We start from the raw sequence: 7,144 nt of genomic DNA on the forward strand, positions 1-7,144 counted from the left end.
CATTTTGACTATATACATCATCATGCCTCCTAAGATAAACTTGGAGATAGTTCCTAAGCGATCACTTGTGCTGTGTATACAAATATATATATATATATATATATATATCTAACGAGAGAGAGAGAGAGAGAGAAAGAGAGTTGACCTAATGCTTTTATTTTCATATCTAATTTTTTAAGTCGTCAATTGCTTCAGTGATTAAGATTTGGAAATAAAAAATATGATATGATATACTAAAACCCTGATTGAGAAAAGTGAATCTTGTAGGAGCATGGTAAATCATAAATGAAATTTAAATCTCAACAGTTAAAGTGATCTTACAACTTACAATGGTAGACTAGTGATAAAACCATTAAGTTAATCTAATAGGAATCGTGTTATTGGTATTTACTTATTATTTTGGGGTAGACACATTTTCTTTTAATATATATATATATATACATACACAACTATACTATAGTACACACAAATCCCGCACCATAAGGGAGGCTTTACCAATCTCATGTTGATAATAGATTGGAATATCCAATTTTGTCGATATGAGAATAGTGTTGTGCCCCTTATGGTGCAAGATTGGTGCTTTATTAGCAAAATCTTCTACATATATACATATCCATGTAACACCATGTCTCTATAAATGCCCAAACTTTTGACCAAGTGTAACCAACTAAGCCATTTGTGGGTCCTAAGTTTGACTTCTTGTATGGTAAAGATTTTGGCTTGATCTGTATATCATTGCATAGAGCATACTAATACAAGTTCATAAACTAGTAGCACGCTTATTTCGAATTATGGATAGAAATTTACAATTTTTAAAATTTTTTTAGCTTCAATATATATTTTAGTGTCTAAACCAGTCCTTGAATTTTGTTTGGTAGTAACCTAAGGCCCTATCTATTCATTGAGAAGTGTGTATAGGATTATGAAAATTTAAAATGCCCAAACTACCTTTGAATCTATTCATTGCGAAACACCACCACCATGGATCGAAAATTCATTAAATTGACCCTTTTTACGTGAAATCACACCTCACCCATTAGAGCCTTGGAAAGCTCATGGAATTTTTAGCCAGCCACCTAAATGTAGCGGCCAACCATCCTAGACACAACAGATTTGTCCCCCAATGCTGACAATTGTGGCAAGTAAAAATTTGGTGATTTGGCCTTTTTCTGGCTAACCCAACCCACCCATACCTCTCTCCCCCCTCATTTGGATCCTTTAAGTCGAACTCAACATCCTTTTGTTGAAATTCTTCACAGTTTGAGAGATCTATCAACATCAAGTTTGATTAAAATTTTGAAAAGGCTTTCTGGCCATCAGTGAGACTTTTAAACCAAAGTGAGTACACCAATGCATTCCTCCTATCATGGCTTTTCATCGACATAGAATTTGTAAATTTTGGACATCGCTTGATAATGTTTCCATTTTTAGGTCAAGTAGTTAAATACAAGATAAAATTGGATTGCGTTTGGACAAATTAGGATAAAATTAGTGTTGGTTCTATATTATTATATGTTAGTAGGATCTTTTGGAAGGTTCAATTTTATGAAGTTGGCTTTCCAATTTTGGATATTGAGTCCTATGGGTTTGCAGTATAATTAAACCATTCGATGTCCAATTTATATAATTTATGGTTGTATAAATTATTTTAAGATATCTAGCGTACACTAATGCCTTTAGTTTAATTTTTTCGGAGCCTAAGGAATATTTTATTATATTATAGGCTCCCATACTACATAATGAGGCAACCCTATAGAGGAGCATGAGTGATCACCAATGGTATTTGTGTAGATTTATATTTTTTTAAGTGGTTTTGGGTATACTAGTATAATAATTATGCAGTTTGAATATTTTGAATAGTTTTGAGATTTAAAATGCTTATTTTATGCATGTATGAATATAAGCTTTTATATATATATATTTATATATATGAGATTTTTGATAAGATTTTAAATGGTTTTAAATTTTAATGAGTTCATAGGGAATTTGTGAATATTAATATTTAAATATCATGGTATTTGAATTGATGTTTTGATCCTTTAAAAAATAATGAATTTTGCAAAAGAGGATTAGAAAATATATATTGGTAAGTGTGTTTTAAGTGTTTTATATTTCAAATATTTAAAAATGATTTATAATTATATATATTTCACTATTGGTATGGAAATGATAATTTGGAATTTTTGAAATATTTAAATGAATGATTGGATTTGAATAACAAATTTGTATTTGTTTAAAAAAATAGAAAAATATAATATTGAAAAAATTATTTATAAATACTGCACTGATATTTTTAAGAGTGTACCTATAGTACAAGTGCCCTGGTTTGTTATTATATTATTAGCCCTCTAGGTTGCCATGAAACCTTTAAGATGTTAAAGGTCATGAGAGTAGGTTACTTACATGGTTTCTCTATTGCCACAACATCTTTGGAAGGTTGAAGATCGTGAGAAGTGTTATTTATATGGTTTATTACATGCCATGATGCCTTTAGGATGTTACTATAAACTCTTAAAGCAATTTAAGAGTTGAGAAGTGAGATTCTGATTAAAAAACCATCAAGATATCATCATAAGAGAATTCTCCTATATATATAAGCAGGTTCATGTCAATGGTCTAGATGATATATATTTTATGATGGCTAATTTCATCAATCTCTTCTGAGGTTTGACTTAAATATAATTTGATCTTCTAGTTTAAAAAAATATCATTAATCTCTCCTCAAGTTTTAGATAATGATTATTTTACTTTCCTATTATTTCATTTACATTTTTAAAATAATATCATCCACACCCTTTATACCCTCTATACAGATGATAACTAGAATTTTCAAAATTTGAAGAAATAAATTGAAATTAATACAACCATCTACAGGTTCACACAGTATATTCCCTTTTCTGAGACACCTTTTATTTCCGAAAAAAGGTGGATTTTAAACAGTATGTGCAATGGACTACTAGACCCATACAGGTCCACGTAACTCAAACCACACTACCAAAGCAACTTCCGCACGTTTCAGCCAACGCCCATTACTTCACCCGCCAAATACAATGAAATGTAAATTTCCGTCAACAAACTGAGTTCAGTTTTGCTATTTCGTACAAACTAATAATTATAACTAGAATTTTCAAAATTTGAAGAAATAAATTGAAATTAATACAACCATCTACAGGTTCACACAGTATATTCCCTTTTTTGAGACACCTTTTATTTCCGAAAAAAGGTGGATTTTAAACAGTATGTGCAATAGACTACCAGATCCATACAGGTCCACGTAACTCAGAAACCACACTACCAAAGCAACTTGCGCACGTTTCAGCCAACCCCCATTACTTCACCCGCCAAAAATACAATGAAGTGTAAATTTCCGTCACCAAACTGAGTTCAGTTTCGCTATTTCGAACAAACTAATAATTATCATCAGTAGTTGCTGTCGTTAGGACTATCGTAATTCATTGGATTTTGTTCAAAACTAAAATCCCAATAACAAAATGTCTGTTTCAATTGATGATCTAAAAAAGTAGTCTATTTCTGTTGGGTCTTTCTTTTTGGTGCCCTTAAGGATATGATATGAATGTGATGAAAAAATTGAAAAAAAAGAAAAAAAGAAAAAAAAAAAAAAGGATGTATGAATATGATGCGCATAATATCTCCCACCGTCAACCTCACTCTTCTTTTTAGTTTAAAATATGAATGTGAAAAAATAAAATAAAATGCGAATGTGATGGGCATACTATTTACTATTTAGCCAATAAAATAAAATGCGAATGTGATGGGCATACTATTTACTATTTAGCCACCCTCACTCATATTTTGAGTTTAAATAATTCTTCATGTTATTTGTTAATAAATAATATTAGAATTATTTTAAGTATAGGGATATATAAATCAATATTGATCTAAAATATTGAAAGGTTTTATATTACTAGAACTCTATCATATTACATGTATTAGTAAACTCTTGTTTTTTATATATTAGTATCAAATAATGAAATAAAACTTTTCCGTCTATTTTATCTATTTATACATCTCTCAATCTTATTCATATTAGTCTTTTTATTTGAGGGATATTGACAGTAATATATCTTAAATTATACATTTTTTGACATTTTGCATCCTTTTTTTTTTTTTTTTTTTAATCTTCATACACACTGATTTTTTTTTTTTTTTTGTTGAACCTTTTCTCATTTTTCTTTTAACTTTTAAATAGAATTGTTACATGAATGATACATGAGAGTAATGGTGTAAGATTCAGTTCTGTAAAATTGAGGGTGTAAAGTGCAAATTTGTTTTTAAATAAAAAATTAACTAAAATACACCGAAAAATATTAAATGACTCTTTAAATAAGTTATTAAAAACCTAAAAACAAATGAAAATTTTCAAGCATAACAATAAAAATGTTTGCATATAATAGATATCTTAAAAAATAATTAAATAAAAACCAACAGGAAAATTTGAATATGCTTTCATTTTTTTTTTTTCAGAAAAGTAAAAATTTTATTAAAAAAAATATATACACTAGAAAATTGTATAAGCATCTTTTTTCAAAAATAGTAAATATACAAATTAAAAATATATGTAATAAATAAAATAATATATTTTATAATAATAATAATTTTCCTATTTTAATCCAAACAATTGTTAGCACTCAAAATCCAATTTTCCAGCAACCAAATATTGAATAAATAGGCAATAACTCAGAAACTCCAACAAATTTCCAGCAAACAAATTCTAATTCCAAACATTAACCAAAACGGGCTTTTTACAATTTTTTTTTTCAATCTTCGGCTTTTCTTTCTTTTCTCTTTTTTTTTTTTTGTTTTAAAAAGAAAAACACTTACCGAGTACAAACTCAACTCCAGTAGTAATAATCACACCAAAAATTGCAATTCCAAAAACTTCACCAAATCCGAGACCACACTCCAAACAAAATCAAATTGCACAATTTTTAGGATTTATGTAATATGCTTTCAAATATCTTTTTTTTTTTTTTTTTTTTGAGTATATGAATGCAACTAATTAAGATTAAAATAGCAAAGAAAAAATCAACAATAGACCAAATTAACAAGAACAATGGTAAAAACAATCAACAAACTAGGAAGTAAAAATACGGTAAAACAAGGAAACCTAATTTGACTAAGAATAAAATTAGTTTTTTTTTTTATCTGTAGAACATGTATGAACTAAGAACAATCTTAACCTAATGCTAAAATTGTAGAATAACACAAAAAAACAAATAAAACAAGTAAGATAGATCAAATCTAAACAAAATTCGGCTTTAATACTAAATGATACGAACCTAGGTCAACTTGTGCCTTAACCCGTATTATATTAGCTCAGATCAAAAAGTTAAGTTTAAGTTCTTATGGTCACCTCGACCCCTAATTAATCTATGACTAGAAATCTTGGTATATGATGAAGACGCCATAATAGATGATGGATATCAAACTAAAACACTTACTCTCTAAATAGTATTTTAGGTGTTCAAAGAGAACAAAGAGAATTCTTTCTCACAAATAATTTTCTATATAATATATAAGCTGATTTCTCATTGAAAATAAGCCTTTAAAAGGCTTTGAGAAAACAAATTAAAACCCTAAAAGACTAGTCAAAACGGGCCATAAAGAATAGGAAACCTTGCTTGGCCGATTTTCACACTACTACCCTAAACTTAATTATATTAATTAATTTCTTTATTTTTGAATTAGGAATTAATTAGTTTACAATTGAAATAATAAAATATCAAATTTCATAAGTTAATTTGTCTATAAAATAATTAAATAAAAACCAAAATATAAGAAAGTTTCCTAAAACAAAAAGTGAAATTCAAATTAGGAAACTAATTGACTAGTTTGACAACTAAGCTATCTTTGACCAATTTCAATCTGTAAAGGCTCCAAATCATATCCAATGTGCCATTTAGGATTCCAAATATGATTAATTATGATTCCCATACGTTGCCTTTGATTGGAACAAAGAGAAAATGCCAACTTAACAAAACACAGCAAAGTTAGCAGTAAATACAACAATTTCGGCCAAAAATCCCTTGCATGCTCAAATGACCTCCTCAATTGCTTTTGCTTCTTCTTTGACTTGATTCCATGACCTCTTAGTGATATCAATTAAGTTCATAATGTGTTATACCCATTCCTTGCTGCTTGGAGCCCATAAATGTACTAAAACAGCTACCCAAGTCCCTATTGGCCTCTACCACTTGGATGCTTAAAACAAGCTTTGAATCACAGAAGATAGTCAGGTTGTCTTTTAATCTCTTGGCTTGAGCTCTAGTGATTAACCCGGTCTTCAATAGTATAGGATCTGCATCCCAGCAGATTGTCGATTGTACGGGTATGGGTGGACTCTGACATTCAGGGATTTGAGTAGAGCTGTGGATGTGGGTTTGAAGTTCTTCACGAAAAACTAATAGCTTTGTCAAAACTGGTTTTAGCTTTTGAAGCCTACCCAAAATCGCTTGGGAATTTCAAGACAAAACAATAACAAATTCAAGTTGCAGAGGGTGGGGGAGATGGAGAAATAGAGGGGGGGAAGGAAAAAGGAGAAGTAAAAAGGTGAAGCACATCTAAGAGGTAGTGAGAGCGAGAACATCCATCAGTCGGAGAGAGAAGAAATGCAAAAGAAATTCGAAAACTGCTGTAGAGGAGGGGGATGACATTGTTGGAGTGATGAAGTGCTGTAGAGTCTCGAAAGGGGCTAGGGCAAAATGTTGTTTTGACTAGAAGGGAAGGAGGGGAAGGCCGTGCAAATTTCCCACCAAGCCAAAATGAAAAATTGATTTATTTGGCAAAACCCAAAATTAAAAGTAAAAATTTTATATTTTATATGATAAATAATTAACATAATTTTTTATATATAATATGGACTTTTGTTAATTTACTGAAATAGTATTAATGCTATAGAAGTGGTTAATCTGATTAATCAAATGCAAATTTTAACCAGTATTTTTTATATATAAAATTATTATTAAATATATAGTATTAATGCTACCGTCTTGGGCCTATTAGCCTTTGATCTTTGCTACCATCATAGAGCCCCAAAAAATTTCACAAAATAAATTTTACCAAACGAGTCACACCATGAGTTTTTCAGGTCAGACCAATTATAATTCGGATCACCAATTCTAAC

This window comes from Ziziphus jujuba, chromosome 6, assembly GCF_031755915.1.
Source record: "Ziziphus jujuba cultivar Dongzao chromosome 6, ASM3175591v1".
In the NCBI taxonomy this organism is placed as follows: Eukaryota; Viridiplantae; Streptophyta; class Magnoliopsida; order Rosales; family Rhamnaceae; genus Ziziphus; species Ziziphus jujuba.